This window comes from Eleutherodactylus coqui, chromosome 11, assembly GCF_035609145.1.
Source record: "Eleutherodactylus coqui strain aEleCoq1 chromosome 11, aEleCoq1.hap1, whole genome shotgun sequence".
NCBI lineage: Eukaryota > Metazoa > Chordata > Amphibia > Anura > Eleutherodactylidae > Eleutherodactylus > Eleutherodactylus coqui.
In genome coordinates, this window is record NC_089847.1 from 25,527,393 (window position 1) to 25,545,075 (window position 17,683).

Below are 17,683 nucleotides of genomic sequence, written 5' to 3' on the forward strand. Positions count from 1 at the left end.
AGTTGCTGCTGCACTTCCATCCAAGTAGAGAGAAGTGCTGAAGAACTCCCAGAATCCAGTGGGTTCAACATGGAGGAGCTCCCAAGTCCCAGTGGGATAAACATGGAGCAGGAATTTTTTGAATCCAGCAACATCAACATGGAGGAGGAACTCCCAGAGCCCAGTGGGATCAAAATAGAGGACAGCAAAGGTAAGATATCATGTACCTTCTCATATCATACAATATCATGGTTTTAGTTACAGCCCCCCATTGTTACTGCCAATCATAGAGTAATTGATATATTGGGCAAGTTGTGTAAATTCAAAAAACAATTAGCAATTTTATATGTTTTTATGAAGGAAAAATTAGAATTTTCATATTAACAAATACAGCTGTGTTTGGGGGTTTAGCTGGAGATCTGTAATTCTTTAAATATCTTAGTAAAATTGCCAATGTATGGACTTATACCAATGTGGGAGATGTAGGGTAGGCACAACACAGCTTATTTATGTAGTACTAGCTGATTACCTAGGGGTAGTGGGGCTGTTACCCCTACCAAATGTGTCCCCATGGGATGAGTTATATATGTACCAAGCTTGGTTGAAATTCATCCAGGCGTTGATGAGTTATGGTGGCACATACATATATACATACTATTTTACATATATAGATAAATATGGCAACTATTCAGATACCTGTCTGTCCGTCCAGAAACATTTGGGTCCATCAGAGAATAAACTGCTCTTACAAGGGAACCACGCTTGATGCCCTAATTGGACTTAAGGACAGGAGTTGTTTTTAAAAGGTATCCCCTTGAAATACAAGTACTTGGGTGAGGTGGTCTTCTCTCAAGTTCTCAAAACATGTATTCCATAATTCCTTAGTTATATCTCCCTTATCACTCATAAGGTATAAAGCAGGTTTTTAGGTATTAAAATTTGACTTTTTATTCTATATTTTATAGACACGCTCTTTACAACTAAAGTGTCAGCTGAAGTGAAGGTAGAAAATGTGGAGGAAAATCAAAACATTCCTACCGACAACGAAGAGGCAGAAGTAGTGGTGACAGACAGTTTTGTGGAACAGGAAATCGAAGCAGAATACCAACGTCTTCTTGACCTGATCCACAGCCAGGAAGATCTGTACATCCAGTACTATACTAGCCAGCAGGAAATACTGACAGAGTATGATCATACTTATAACCAGATCCAGATCACAGAAGATCTGCACATCCAGGAATATGAAACAGAGGATGAAGAACAACAGGATGGGGATGGACTGGAGAAGGCAGACAACACTAAGGAAAGCCAAAGAGCTTCATGTGAAATGCCAGGGCCCAGTCACATCAGCAGTAGAGGTAGGAGATCGAAATGTAACTGGGAATGTTCATGGAAACTTTTTATAAGTTTTTCAGATCATATAGTCTACAAGCATAGAAACACATAGGTCTGCGCAAAAGCTGCAGAAATAAAATGGTATTTAGGTCTTTATTTAGGATTTTACATGGTCATATGCTCCATGATCTGACTATGTATGAATGTGTTGCTGTGTAATAGCAATGAAGACTTTAATAACACTGTGCAACAGAATTTTTGTAACCGCTTATCAGATAGGTGGCTCATAGTAACTTTAGTGTGCTAAATTCAAATATGATATCCATTTTTTCTGCCACGTAAGGTCTTCAATTATAGGGAATAATGTTATCCAATTGCCGCTGTATTGTATTTTTTCGTTACGCAGATTAACACGTGTTTCTTTGTTTCTTACAAACAGACAATAAATCATCTAAAAGCAAGGAAACTGAGGACAATAAGGGGGAAGACGCCAGCATTAACATCAATGAAGAGAGCGAAGAGTGTGGCTCTAAGCAGATGTCAAGTAGTAAGAGCAGTTCTCTAGACAAAGAGATAACAGAGGAGCTCTACCAATCCAGCAAAACCTCTCAGAGGAGCAGTAGTGACAACAGATCTGATTTCTGGTCACTGGAAGAAGAGACACTAGAGGAGCTCTTCAAATCAATCAAAACCTCTGAGAGCAGCAGTAGTGACGACAGATCTGATTTCTGGTCGCTAGAAAATGAGACACTAGAGGAGCTCTTCAAATCCACCAAAACCTGTCAGAGCGTCAGTAGCCATGATGAGGAACCCTCCACAAGTGGCACCTGTTTGGAGAAACTCAAGCAACCTGGCGAGGAAACACCTTCCACAGTACCCCTAACATTACAGTCTTTTACATTCCATGAGGAACTGGGAGACGGAACCTTTGGAGAAGTCTTCTTGGCAAAAGATATAATTCGCAAACAATGTGTTGCCCTTAAAGTGTCAAGCAAATGCTTGTTCACACAGTATAGGTACAGTTTCGCAGAGCGCAATATCTTAGAACTATCTCACGAGAGCCCGTTCCTGATTCATGGCTTAGCTGCCTTCCACACAAAAGCATGTATTTACTATGTATTAGAATTGGCCACCAAAAGGGACCTGTTAGATTTAATGCGTAGGAACCGTTTTCTTGATACCCCCACAATACAATTCATTCTAGCAGAAGTGATCTGTGGCACTCAGTTCCTGCACAAGAAAAACGTCATACATAGGGACCTGAAGCCACAAAACATACTTCTGTCCGCAGACGGCCATATGAAAATAACAGACTTTGGCCTTTCTGTAATGGGTGTGTATGAGAAGACCAAAGAAAAGCCTAGAGGTACACCTGCATTTATGGCCCCAGAAATGGTGAGGAAGCAGGAACATGGACGAGGGGTAGACTATTTTGCAATAGGCGTGACTCTGTATAACCTGTACACATATAAGATCCCTTTTCCTGGGAATAATATCAAAGAAGTTCAGCACTCCATCCTCCACAATACTCCATTTTACCCTAAGTTCCTGACTCCTGACACAGTGGACATCTTAGAAGGGTTGCTGTGTAAAGATCAGGACTATCGGTTAGGAGTAATAGGAGACATCAAAAACCATCAATTTTTTTCTGACATCAATTGGGAAGATGTGGAAGCCAGAAGAATGGAACCACCAGCCACAATCATGAAAGCAGCTTCTGTTGACCTGCATACAGAGAACACTCTGGACTATTGGGAAATTGTATACGACATAAGACCTGAAGACCAGAACATTTTCAAAGAATTTAGCTTTGTATGTCCAGATTGGTCACAACACTATCATCCTGTCAACAATGAGGCCATATGAACCCATACAGAATAACATCAAATATAGACCTTACAATGAGAGGTATATCCCAGACTTGACAACATCATCAAACATCCACCGCGTAACATCCACGTTGATTCGAGCTCCGATGTCCCAGGGACTCATTCCGATCGCCATATTTGGGGTCAGGGAGGAATTTTTTTCCCTAATATGAGGACAAACAATCCTCAGGGGTTTTTTGCCTTCCTCTGGGACAAACATAGCAAGTAATTACAGGTTGAAATTGAAGGACTTCTTTCAACCTTACTTGCTATGTAACTAGCTGGACGTCTCATCTACAATGTGGGGATGACGAAAGAAGGAAGCTGCTAAGAAAGAAAGCAGCTCCTTCACCTATTGGACACGACAAACCGAGGGCCCAAAAGCTGAAAGTGGCGTGTTGTAGGTTTCCAGGAAAGTGTCACCTATGTGTGATCTGCACCTGGATTTCCAAAAACACCACAAGAGTAAGCCAAGGCCTGAAGAGCAGAATCATCATCATCTGCTCCTTTCTATTGGACACGACAAACTGAGGGCCCAAAGGCTGAAAGTGGCGTGTTGTAGGATTCCAGGAAAGTGTCACCTATGTGTGATCTGCACCTGGATTTCCAAAAACACCACAAGAGTAAGCCAAGGCCCGAAGAGCAGAATCATCATCATCTGCTCCTTTCTATTCACTGCATGATAATAACATCTTGCATGCATTAATAATAAATGTATCAAACCATCTATACAGAATTTGTCTTCATCATTTCCACATACAGTATGATATGTTTGGTTGGAATTTGTACCAGGGAGAGTTGGAATAAGAGAAAGAGAGGCGGTAGTGACCAAGGAGACTACCAGATAAGGAGGAGAGGAGACCACGAAACAGGGGCAGATACAAGAGAGACAGGGAGATCCAAGAGAGACATACAGATAGACAGACCTCAAAATTCAATATATATTTACCATAACTTATTAGATACAGATTTGTCACACTTCAAAAAATGGTGCAATTTTCAGTCTCCTCTATCACGTCTTTAAGTCTCACTTTGAATTTTTTCCATTTCCTCCTAATCATGAAGAGGAGATTAAAAATAAATAGGAAAATAAGCTAAAATTGAAGAAACACACAAAACACAATCCTGAAGAGACTGCAGTTCCCCAAGGGTATGCTCAGACAGATGCTGTTATTAAGGCCTCATGTCCACGGCATAAATCAATTTACAAAATCCATGCAGGTCTCCTGCACGTGCGATTCGCGCCCATACGGAAGCATTGGGCAGCCGCAGGTAATTAAATATACGCTGATGTCATTTTCCCACGGCATGTAGGTAACACGTACGGGAAAACAAATGCAGCATGCTCCCTTTTTATGCAGTTTTCCCACACACATGAGATCAGCTTATGGGCTAAAAGTAGGTGACCGGCTGAGTCTGGGGATGTAGGTGTTATACTTACCTACCCTGTCGTTCCACCAGTGGGAGCTCTGGGAGCCACCGCTCAGTGCATTGAATGGGGCTGCTAAGTAGTCTGTCTGGTCTAATTTTGTAATTGTGCGTTTTACGGACAAGTGGGGAAAACTGTGTGAAATTGTCTAAAAACACATAAATGTGCGCAAAGCATGCAAGACCGTTTTCTGGTTTAATTTACACTAGAAAACTGTTGTATTTTGACAAGTAAATAAGCCCCAGAGTGTCAATGCTTTTCTGTATGTGTGAAAGCCCACCGCTGTAAACCTCTGTATACCCACTGCCACCGCCATTACCACGATGTTGAACATACATTACATGGCTGCAGTGATGTGTCCTTCATCAATAGCTCTAGTGCTCACTGACAACACTGTGGCTGTGTAGCCAACATAGATCCGTACATATTGGGAAGGGGTGAATTTTAAAACTTCCTTGAGTAGTCAACAAGTTTTCTAGAATACACAGGTTCTCTTTCTCCTCTCATCTGCTGCTGCTGTTGTTTTCACCCCCATTCTTTTGTTTTGGGAGGAGGTCTGCAGCAAGCGTAGCATTCTACCAGTAGTTCCCTGTCCTGACTTCCTTGCTTTCACTTCCCATGCTGCATTGCACTGCCTTTGGTCTAGTCAACAGGGGGGCAGTATCTGAATGCCTCTGCTTTCCCAAGACGATTAGGCATATAGAGACATTCTGGCCAAATGTTTAGTAAACCCATTATACGGTGTGTATGTAATGTGTGCACATCCACACAGACTTAAACCCCATTAACACGCAACGATTTTTGCTCAAAACTCGCTCAATAATTATTGCTATATGCTATCATTGTTTGCGATTTGGCCGAACGTTAATTTTTAGTTGAGCTTAAAATCCATTGTTTGGCCCGGTGATCTGATAGCAGGGACCGCATACTGTGTTTCTCCACGGGAGCGCTGATAACATTGTATTTAGCTGAGTCCCTCGGAAGAACAAAGGAGCTGTATGCAGAGAACAGACCACTTGCTGTTCTCTGCATACAGCGCATGGAGGCTCATTTACATGAAAATGAAGCTAATAAGACACTAATGGACATTAGTGCCCATTAGCAGCTTATGAAAAATGATCGCTCAAGCTATCAACCGTCCTATCTTTTGAACAAATTTTGAGCGATCATCTTTGAGTGTAAATGGAGCTATACACCCACACACTAACAGCAGGAGAAGCAGATATTGTGGAGATCATTATCACAGTGTCTGCAGCTCTGAGTGCATAGCAGTGTGTGAAGATAACTTCTAAAGTTGCTCTGGAATCATTCATTTATCTGTGACCAACAGAAAGTAGTGGCAGCAACTATAAACAATACTTAGTGGTAAAGCTACAAAGTTTTTAATGCAAGTATATTACATAAATGATGAGACAAACAAGCTGGTAGATGAGTAGGAGTGGTCTGAAGTTACTGCTTCTTTTAAGTAAATCTCTGAAGGGTGAAACAATCAATCTGAGAGATGTCATTTTCACTAACCGACAAGCAAGAGAAAGGTCCATCAGACCACTGTGGCAGGAGTGTGTCATCTTTCCACAATTTATAGTATTTGTGCCAAGACATTTCAGCGTTTGGGCAGCTTGCACATGTACCACCTAGTTGGATACGGTGCCCCTGGGTGCTCTGCATTACTGCTTCTAAAGAGAATGAGGCGCTGGAGCTCTTTATTCAGCCTCCTCCTCACTGGAGGGTGTTGTGCAGTAACCCCACAGTGAGAAGAAAGAGACGGGACCCCCATTCTTGAGATAGGCAGGGTTTCAGCAAGTTATCCCCTATACTGTGGATAGGGGATAACTTGAGATTCTGCTACGACCCATTTAATATGTATGAAGGCAAGGAGGCTCTTAGGCCTCATGTCCACTCAAAAAATACAATCCACGCAGAATCTGCCGCGGATTCTGCGCGGATTTGCTTTAAATTGCATTTTTTTGCATGCAGATATCCGCACACATTGCTATCAATGTGCTAGCAATGTTGCCGATCCACGCAGAATCCGCGGCGAATGGAGCATGCCGCGTTTTTTCTCTCGCGCATGAAAAACGCAATTCTTTTAAAATGCCATCCGTGGGTGCAAAAATCAATTTAATGGACCCACGGATGGCAATGATTCACTATGGGCAAAATCTGCTGCAGATTCCGCGATGAAAATTCGCTGCGGAATCCGCAATTCCATTTACCCAGTGGACATGAGGCCTTAGGGGTTTGTCCGCAGAGGAGAATAATCAGTAATGCACGCACAAGCTGTTAAAAAAGACACTTCCAGAACTTTACAAACAATATCCCCTTGCAAAAAATGTCATTTTAAGTGACATTCGTTAGGCCTTGTTCACACGAGCGACATGGCATCGCTGCGAGAAAATCACTGCTATTTCTTGTGGTGATACCGCGACTTTGTAGCGCCACATGCGAGGATTTTTGGGGGAGGCTTGAAATATAAGCCCTTCGCCGAAAATACGCCGTAGCTGAAGAAGAAAAAAAAACAAAAACACATACATCACCTGTTCTGCGCTGTCAGCCCGGCCGCATCTTCTCCCCAGGTCCCCGGCACAGATCTTCTTCTTTTCTTAGCCAATCACAGCCAGCGCTTCCAGAAGTCGGGGATTTTTGAATCCCCGGCCAGAAGAGGAGAAGATCACTGCCGGGGACTTAGGGAGAAGATTCGGCTGGGATGACAGTGAAGCAGAGGTGATGTATGTGTGTTTTTTGCCTTTTTTTCTGCAACCAGGGCTTAAATTTTAGAATTTCCTACTGTCAAAAATCGCGTTTTCGTGCGATGCCATGCAACAGGGAGGAAGGCACCATAGAGAAACATGGGCTACAAAACCTCACGAGTCACGTGCATATAGCGGAGCCGTGAGGTTCTTGTGTCGTTTTGTAGCATGCTACATAATATAGCATGTGTGAAGTAGCCCATAGGAAACCATGGGCTTCTCATACATGCAATTTGTAGTATTGTAGCAACGCTACAAAATCACGCGGGGCCTAAATAGTAGACATTTTAAAGATCGCTGCTTCCTCTCAGTGAATGGAACTACTGTAGATGAAAACCTAAACAGATCTAATACTCTTCCCTGCTGAAGGTTTACTACACTTGTATCCAGTCTAGACAATCCTCCGTCAGCTACACAAGCCTCTCTTCTGTGCTGATAGTTTGCTTGAATTCAATTTAAAGGGTCAAATCTATTATAGATCTGCAACAAAATCCGAAGCAGATCAGCAACGTGTGAACGCACCCTCACTATTCGGCTGCTAGGTTGGAGGCGAAAAAAGGAATAGGGAAGCGCAGATGTGAGAGAGGCCTAAAAGTTATCAGTCTGGAAGGTGCTATGCAATAAACATTGGCCACAAGATGTTTTAGAGGAATACTAGTAAAAGCCGGTCCCAGGGCGGCGACTACAATCCGTGCATATAAATCTCCTAGCGCAGGAATATTATTCAGTGGAATTAGGAATAGTTTTAATGCAAAGGTCTCAGCCATTGTAAATACACAAGATACTCTGGGCAAACCAACATGGAGGTCACTTTGCGTGTTGCCCTACTGACCTACTTTGCGCACACTTATAAAAGCTGTCTAAAAGAAAAGCTTTATTGTCCATAGCAACCAATTACAGCGCATCTTTCATTTACCTCACAGTATAACACCAATCACAGCGCAGATTTCATTTATCTCACAGTAAAACACCAATCACAGCGCAGCTTTCATTTACCTCACAGTATAAGACCAATCACAGCACAGCTTTCATTTACCTCACAGTATAACACCAATCACAGCGCAGCTTTCATTTACCTCACAGTAGAACACCAATCACAGCGCAGCTTTCATTTACCTCACAGTATAACACCAATCACAGCACAGCTTTCATTTACCTCACAGTAGAACACCAATCACAGCGCAGCTTTCATTTACCTCACAGTATAACACCAATCACAGCGCAGCTTTCATTTACCTCACAGTAGAACACCAATCACAGCGCAGCTTTCATTTACCTCACAGTATAACACCAATCACAGCACAGCTTTCATTTACCTCACAGTAGAACACCAATCACAGCGCAGCTTTCATTTACCTCACAGTATAACACCAATCACAGCGCAGCTTTCATTTACCTCACAGTATAACACCAATCACAGCGCAGCTTTCATTTACCTCACAGTATAACACCAATCACAGCACAGCTTTCATTTACCTCACAGTATAACACCAATCACAGCACAGCTTTCATTTACCTCACAGTATAACACCAATCACAGCGCAGCTTTCATTTACCTCACAGTATAACACCAATCACAGCGCAGCTTTCATTTACCTCAGTAGTATAACACTATTCACAGCACAGCTTTCATTTACCTCGCAGTATAACACCAATCACAGCGCAGCTTTCATTTACCTCACAGTATAACACTATTCACAGCACAGCTTTCATTTACCTCGCAGTATAACACCAATCACAGCACAGCTTTCTTTTACCTCACAGTATAGTAATTACTATTAGACAATTATAGTACCAGTATTTCTGGTGGCACCACACAGCTGTGCTGCATGGTACATCCATTATGATCCCCACACATCACATCACACACACACACAGCTTGGCTCCTCCCACAGCAGTGACGCCATCACAGATCCTTTAGCTTATCGGATCTCTGCGGTGACGACAGGTCGGAGTCTTCTGTCAGGACTGCTGAGTTGTGTCTGACATAATAACGGCTTCATTGTATTCTCATTTTGTTATTTTTGCCCTCCCCTTTTCCAGAGACCTAACTGTGCTGTTCTTATGTCAGTCAGGCTCTGTGTTTAACATATGTTGTAGGACCTTTGATGATGTCACCAGAGGGCAGAGCGATGATGTCACCAGGGAGAAGCACTTGCATACTCACTGACAAGTCGTCATTAGTAGTTTGATATGTCTATTAAAAGATTACAAAAAAACTATTCAATGACAGCAAGCAGAGACCTTAAAAATGGTGAAAACGTGAATGCAAAGAACAGTAGAAAGTCATAGAACTTTTAACTGTATAGTCATTAAAGGGGTTTTTCAGTTCAATGTAAGGTAAACTCAACGGGAGTTGTCTAGGACTTTGAGGATTGTTTCTATTGATGAGCTGCTGTGTCTTTAGGATGGGTCATTAACCCTTTCCAATCCACTGTCTGACGTCTTAAGACATTATGATTTAAGGCTGTACAGCTCCGATGTTGGAAGACGTCCGTCGGGGTTCTCTTACTGTATATTGCCAGCCTCTCTGCTGTGGGAGCCTATGCAACATGTCACCTCATGCAGTACTGGCTTTAGCCAGCAGATAGCGCCATTGTATAACGGCAGAAAAAGAGTAAACCCCCTAGGAAAACTAGGATACAAATTGGACTGGAAAGGGTTAATAGATGATCGCGGTGGTCCATCACTTGGGGTCCTTTATTGATTCCTGACACCGCTATCAGAACGAACAGCGTAGGAAACAATTTGCAATGCCCGTAGTGCAGCGGCCCAGGTTGCTATTGCAGACACAGCTTCCACTCAGTGGAATACCAACCCGGGCTGCTTCACTATAGACAGAGCAATATACTTCTTGTGCTGTCCATACTGTCAGCACTGCCAGCAATCAGCTGATCGTCAAGGATCCCGAGCGTCAGAGCCCAGGTTAATTCCCCACCCTTTTCCATCTATTTGCTTGCTGTCAGTGACTGAGAACCTGTACATGCCTACTCGGCACTCATTCACAATTGTATCAAGTTTACACAATGCCTTCTGAGTTAAACACTAGCTGCACAAATCTCTCTGCTAGTTCGCTACAATGTATCCGTCCGCAGGCCATTCTGTTTAGCTTGTAGTAGGTTGTCTACACTGGATACAATTGTAACATTAACGTTTAAAGGGGCTGTCAAGAATTAGAAAAACATGGCTGCTTTCTTCCAAAAGCAATGTCACAACTGTCAATTTGTTGTGTGTGGTACTGAAACTGAGTCCCATTCACAGTAATGTAAAAAAAATAATAATAAAAGGGTTATTATTGTGCAAAAGTAGAAAAACCCAAACAAATTATATTTTTGGTATGGTCGTAATTAGAGATGAGCGAACGTGTTCTTAACGAACACTTACGCACCCGGACACCGGCTTTACCGAGGACCTCAGTGTCCGCGCGTAAAGATTCGGGGGGCGCCGGGGGGCGGGGAGAGGCGCGGCGGCGCGGGCGGCAGCAGCGGGGAACAGGGGGGAGCCCTCTCTCTCTCCCTCTCCCCCCCACTCCCCGCCGCACCCCCCCGCGCTGCCACGGCGACCCCCGAACTTTTTTCGCCCGAGCACGGAATTGCTCGCAAAGTTCGGTGTTCGGGCGAAAAGGGGCGGAGCCGAACACGTTCGCTCATCTCTAGTCGTAATCATACAGACCCGAAGAAAAAAAGTGGATTATACCCACCTGATAATCAGGTTTCCAGTAGTCTCCACGACAGCACCAATGAGATTGCCTCCTCCTGGTAGGACAGGAACATACTGAGAGGTTAAAAGCTCCCCCCCTTCCCCACTTTCCTCAGTGGATTCTAACGAATTGCCGGGGCAGGAGCTAAACTTAAATTTCTTCCCCTAACCGGGGTTTTTTTATTTTTAAATTTATTATTTTATTTTTATAGGGCGGGAAAGGTACGGGTGCTGTCGTGGAGACTACTGGAAACCTGATTATCAGGTGGGTATAATCCACTTTTTCCCCCAGTCGTCTCCACGACAGCACCAATGAGACGTACCAACTAAAGTTTATTAGGGTGGGATCGCTGCCGAGAGGACTTTGCGGCCGAAGGTCATGTCCTCGTCCTGCTGCACTTTTACCCTATAGTGTTTAGTGAACGTGTGGGGTTTTTTCCAGACTGCGGCCTTGCAAATTTGCTCGACCGAGGCTGAACTGTGTTCGGCCCATGAGGACGCCACTGCCCTTGTGGAATGGGCTTTAAGAGCTAACGGGATCTCCTTCCCGAGGGCTTTATAGGATTCTATGATGGCCAGGCGGATCCACCTGGCTATGGACCTTTTCGCTGCTTTGCTACCCTTATTTGGGCCACTGAACTGGACGAACAGGTTGTCGTCCCGCCTCCAGTGGCTCGTTGTATCTATGTAGGTTAGGACTGCTCTCCTAACGTCCAGGCAGCTTAGGGTTCTTTCCTCCTCGTTTTTTGGGTTGCTGAAGAATGAGGGGATTATTATATCCTGGGACCTATGAAAATCTGACACTACTTTCGGCATAAAGGCCGGGTCTGTTTTAAATATTAGTTTGGTGTCTGCAATTTTCATAAACGGGTGGCGGATGGACAAGGCCTGTAGTTCGCTAACCCGTCTTGCGGATGAAATGGCTACTAGGAAGATGGTCTTGATTGTAAGCATTCTTATAGGTAGCGACTCGATCGGTTCGAATGGTACCGCTGTCATGGCCCCTAGAACCCAATTAAGGTTCCAGTCTGGGAACAGGTTTATGGGCCTAGGGCGTAATCTAGCTGCTGCTGTTAGGAACCTGTGGACCCATCTATCGTCTGCGAATTTTGTGTCGCAGATAGAGCTAAGGGCTGAAACTTGGACTTTTAGGGTGCTCGGGGAGAGGCCCATCTCTAAGCCCTCCTGCAGGAATTCTAAGATTAGCGGAGTGTCGGGGATAGAATCCCCGCGATCCCTTCCCTGTCTCCATGAGGAAAACTTTCTCCAGACCTTCTGGTAGATCAGGTGGGTCGTCTTTTTCCTACTGGACATTAGGGTTTCTACTACTTTCTCTGAGAATCCTTTCTTTCTTAGCGAGGATTCCTCAAGAGCCATGCCGTTAAATGGAGTTTGTCTAGGCCGGGGTGGTTCAGTGGCCCCTGCGATAGAAGATCCGTCCAGGTAGGGAAGGTGACTGGGTCCTGGAAGCTCAGTGTTGTCAGAAGACCGAACCAGCTTCTTTTCGGCCAGAAGGGGGTCACTAGGATTAGCGTGCATCCCTGGGTTCTGAAGTGCTGTAAAACCCTGGGGATTAGTGGTATGGGAGGAAAGGCGTAGGCCAGTCTTTGTCCCCAGTCCTGGCCTAGGGCGTCTACCGCTATCGGATGATCTCCTGGCCGGAGGGAGAAAAAGTTGCCTACTTTTGTGTTCTCCCTGGTTGCGAAGAGGTCCAACTGTGGGGTCCCCCACCGGTTGGTTAAGATTCTGAATGCCTCTGGGGAGAGGGACCACTCTCCTGGGTCTATCTGCTTCCTGCTGAGGAAGTCTGCTTTTCCGTTTAGTGTCCCCTTTAAGTGGGTTGCCGTGATCGAGAGGATCCGGCCCTCCGCCCAGTGAAAGATTTTCTGTGCGATGCTTTGCAGTGGGGGAGATCTTGTGCCCCCTTGGTGTCGTATGTGAGCGACCGCGGTGACATTGTCTGACAGTATTCTTATGTGTTGGTTCTGTAGCGAGTTGCCCAACTGCTGTAGAACCTGCCAAACTGCCTGTAGTTCTCTGAAATTTGAGGACTGTTCTTTTATCCTCTGAGGCCAGGGACCCTGAAAGAATTGGTTCCCCACATGCGCTCCCCATCCACAGGCGCTTGCGTCTGTTGTGATGTGGATGGCTGGGTTTTGTAGCCAGTGAACCCCTCTCCGCAGGTTCTCTGGGGATGTCCACCAACGCAGGGATGTTTTTGCCCTGTTTGGGATGTACATCCTTGCCCCTAACGAGGACTGCCTTTTGTCCCACGAGGATAGGACTACGGCCTGCAGGGCTCTGGTGTGGGCCTGGGCCCATGCTACTCCTGGGATGCATGATGTCAAGCTCCCCAGGAGAGACATTGCCTCCCGAATTGTGCAGAATCGTCTTCGTAGGAAGGTTTTGACTATTCTGCGGATTTTTTGTATTCTCTCCTCGGGTAGGTAGGAGCATTGCGATTCTGAGTCGAGAGTTATTCCCAGAAACGTCTTCTGCTTGCCGGGATCTAGGCTGGATTTTTCCCAGTTTATAATCCATCCCAATGATTGGAGAAGTTGTAGCACTGTCTCCAGGTGTTTGGTTAGGAGTTTTTTGGACTCTGCTATTAATAGAATATCGTCCAGGTACGGTACTACTAGGATCGATTTTTCTCTCAAGTGGGCGGCTACCTCTGCCATAATCTTGGTAAAGATTCTGGGAGCTGAGGATATCCCGAAGGGCAGGCATCTGAACTGGTGGTGCTCTATTCTTCCGCCCATGTCCACTGCGAACCGCAGGTATTTCTGTGAATCTTTGTGGATCGGGATGTGAAAATAAGCGTCCTTTAGATCGATGGACGCCATGTAGGCTCCTCTGGGGATCAACTTTATTGTCGAGGAGATGGTCTCCATTTTGAATCTCCTGTATCGGACGCAGGTGTTCAGGTCTTTCAGGTTTATTATCGTCCGGTGTTTCCCGCCGGGTTTTTTTTACTAAAAAGAGCCTGGAGTAATAGCCCTGGGTTTCCTCGTTTCGCGGTACGGGAGATATTGCGTTTAACCGTTGCAAGTCGCGCACGCTTCGCCCTAGTAAATGTAGCTGTTTTTTTGGGGCTCGCGTGGTAATAAATTTCCTTCTGGGGATGGACACCAGCTCTATCTGGTATCCGTACTGTAGGATCTTTGGGATCCATGGGCCCCCGCAGATTGCGGCCCATTGATCCACAAAGCTCCCCAGCCTTGCCCCTACGGGGATGGCGTCAGGGTCTTTGCTTCGGCTCCCCCTGGTGGGGGTTGAAGAGGATATTCCTTCCTCTGCCCCCCTTGGGGTAACTCCAGCGGCCTGTCTTGCCCTTGCCTCGGTAGGCCTCGGGCTGCTGCATTGGGGCCCGGGGAAAGGTCTTCACTCTCTGTGGTTTTTCCTCAGGGAACCCTTTTTTCCTGTCGGCCGCCTTCTCTAGAATTTTATCTAGGTCCGGTCCGAATAGAAATTGGCCGTAGAATGGGAGGGCACACAATTTGTTTTTCGAGGCCAGGTCGCCTGACCATGATCTCAGCCATAACACCCTTCTGGCTGAGTTAGCGCGGGCTGTGGCTTTTGCTGAGAGTTTGACGGTCTCGGCCGCGGCGTCCGCTAGGAAGTTAGTGGCCATGCGCAAGATGGGAAGGGAGCTAAGGATCTGATCTCTTGGTGTTTTGTTGGTCAGATGTAGTTGCAGCTGCTCTAACCATACCCCCAGGGTCCGCGCCACGCAAGTGGCTGCGATCCCTGGCCTAAGGATGTTTGCCGCTGCCTCTCATGATTTCTTTAGGAGTCCCTCTGCCTTGCGATCCATGGGGTCTTTTAGCTGTGCGGCATCCTCAAAGGGAAGAGTCGTCCTCTTGGCTACCTTGGCCACCGGGACGTCTACCTTAGGTATTTCGTCCCAGCTTGCGCAAGCTTCCTCCTCCAGGGGGTATCTCCTTTTTACGCCTCGAGCGGAGAAGGACCCTGCGTCTGGTTTACTCCACTCTCTCTGAATTATTTTAGAGATGTTTTTGTGGACCGGGAAGGTATGTTTGCACCTCTCCCCAAGTCCACTGAATATCTCATCCTGTCGGGTCCGCGGCTCTCTGGGCTGTTCTATTTTTAACGTAGCCCTGACTGATTTAATTAGTTCCGTCAACTCGTCTTGATGGAACAAATATTTCCTGTAGTCCTCCTCCTCTGAGGACTCTTCGGCCGCCTGTTCCTCTTGCTCTGATCCGATGGAATTCTCGGAATCAGAAGGCTCCTCGGGAACATATGCCTTTCTTTGGCGTTTCGCTGGCGGTGCCGGCAGTGACGTTAGAGCTGATCGAGCCTCCTCCTTCACCAGCTTCCTAACGTCATCCAGGAATCCCCCCGATTCCTCTCTGACTAGCCTAGCCACGCATGCCTTGCATAGAGGCCTCTGATGCGTGGAATGCGGGACGAGACTACCAGCCACGTATTTTCGCAGTTTTGTTCTGGGGGGGATGTCTTTTTTATCCCCCTGACAAACAAAGCATTTTTGCGGGTAAACATGCAATTTTTCCATATACAGCATACTGGATATTTGCATTGTATTTTTTGCCGCACTGGCTACTTACGGCCGCTGAGGCTGAGGTTTCAGCTGTCTCTGGGGCTGGAGCACTCATCTTTATACCAGTGCTGCAGACACCTTGCGACCTGTAGTGCTGGTGTTCTGGCTTCTCTCAGGTTCCTATTTGAATTTTCGCGCTCCTGCGCTAAGCCCCGCCCCCTCCGCTCCTAATGCAGACGCGATGACGTCATCGCGCTGGACGTGAGATGCGGCGCCCCGCCCCCTGCCGTCAAAGGGCTTCCTGGAGCGCCGCGCTGTAATTTCTGCCGGAGGACGAGGGGGACTGAGGCTCCCGCTTTGAACCCCCCATGGGCCGCCGCGGGAGGAACCTGGCCCGGGGGTTACCACCCTGATGTGGCGTCCCGGGAGTCGTCTGGCTGCGAAGGGATGACAGGGTGAGCCACTGCCTTCCGATCCGCCTGTATACTTTCGCTGGCTTCTCCACCAGCTCCTCTCATAGATCCTGCCTCCTGGCAGGACAGGAAGACACTGAGGAAAGTGGGGAAGGGGGGGAGCTTTTAACCTCTCAGTATGTTCCTGTCCTACCAGGAGGAGGCAATCTCATTGGTGCTGTCGTGGAGACGACTGGGGGAAATGTATGTTCTGAGTGCTGTATGATTAAGGGTGCATTCAGGCGACCGTATATAGGCTGGGTTTTTAGCCTGGCCGATATGCGGCGTCCCTATCTGCAAGGGGAGGAGGCTGGAAGAGGCGGGAGCAGTGCACTGAGCTCCCGCCCCCTCTCTGCCCCTCGGCACTATTTGCAATGTGAGGGGGTGGAGCTAAGTTTTGGTAGGTAGCTCCGCCCCTCTCATGGAAGAGCTCAGTGTACTGATCCTGGCTCTTCCAGCCTCCTCCCCCTGCAGAGATGGACGCCGTATATCCGCCAGGCGTGAAAACCCAGCCGATATATGGTCATCTGAATGCGCCCTTATGCTGTAAAAAAAAAAAAAAGCACTCCAGACACTATCTATGGTCAGCTGTGGCGCTGTCTCTGGAACTGAGCAGCCATGTTTTTCTAATTCTGGACTTTTTAAACAATCACCTAATGTCTGAGTAGACGTCCGTATGGGCTTGATCACACAGTGCAGCCACATTCTGTTTTATTGGTTGTGCACTGTGCGATCAGAAAATGGTTTTGACAGGTGATACGATTGTCTGTGTGAATACACCCTAGAATGAGAACTTCATGTAAAGTCAATGCGTGCTAGTAAATTCCAACTCACCTCAACTGCCAGGATCACATTATCCTTCTCAGTAATTCTATCTTCATATGCCAGTAACAATGGTGACGAATATTTCATCTCCCGCTGCAAAGAAATACATGAGTTACTAAAAGCTAATTGATGGATTAAAACGCACCAAATCTTACTTTTCGTGTCAGCCACCTGCTAAAATATGAAGTTAAAGGGAAGCTGTCATCACCTGTAAGCAGTATAAAAAGTCCAGCTGAGGTACGAGAAAGTGCTTTTCAAACTTACCCCCCCCCCCATTCCCTGGCCAGCAGCCTTGGAAACTGGCACTCAGTCTCCGCAATGGGCTCATCTCTGCAGGCACCGGGTGCATGCACACTCTTCTTTATTGGTGTGGCCACACACTGACCACAGAGTCCAATGCGCGGACCGAGTGCCAATTTCCAGGGCCAACAGCAAAGGAAGTGGGAGCCCGGCAAATACGAAAAGCATATTCCTGGACATCCGTCCCGACCTGCAAGCCCATAAACTTATTTATGGAGCTTATTGTTGATGACAGGTTCCCTTTAAAGTGAGCCTCTGGTCCTATTGTCGTTCTCCACTAATTCCAGGCCCTGCTTTCAGTCGTCCCAAGATGGCCACCATAATCTTCTCACTACCTAATGCACACTGTGTGCTACTCTCAGATTGTCCATCACATAAGCAGCAGTGACCAGTCAGAGAGCAGGCGTACTGAATCAGTAGACCAACACCAGCAATGCACTGTGGAAATTAGGTGGTCGAAAGATTATGGCAGGATGACTGAAAGTAGGACCCGGAACCTTCAGATCAGAGGGTCAAAAGGT

General features: G+C 46.4%; 1 long non-coding RNA gene across 2 annotated transcripts in view; it reads right to left on the minus strand.

Annotated features, from left to right (window-relative positions):
* Nucleotides 1-4,147: 4,147 nt before the first annotated feature.
* Nucleotides 4,148-17,683, minus strand: part of LOC136582204 (uncharacterized) — a 43,891-nt gene continuing 30,355 nt past the window's right edge. For both annotated transcript variants that reach the window (XR_010787157.1, XR_010787156.1), the window contains exons 2-3: nt 16,872-16,955; nt 4,148-4,235 (exon numbers count right to left, since the gene is read on the minus strand). This is a non-coding gene — a long non-coding RNA (uncharacterized lncRNA). The remainder of the gene's footprint in view (nt 4,236-16,871; nt 16,956-17,683) is intronic.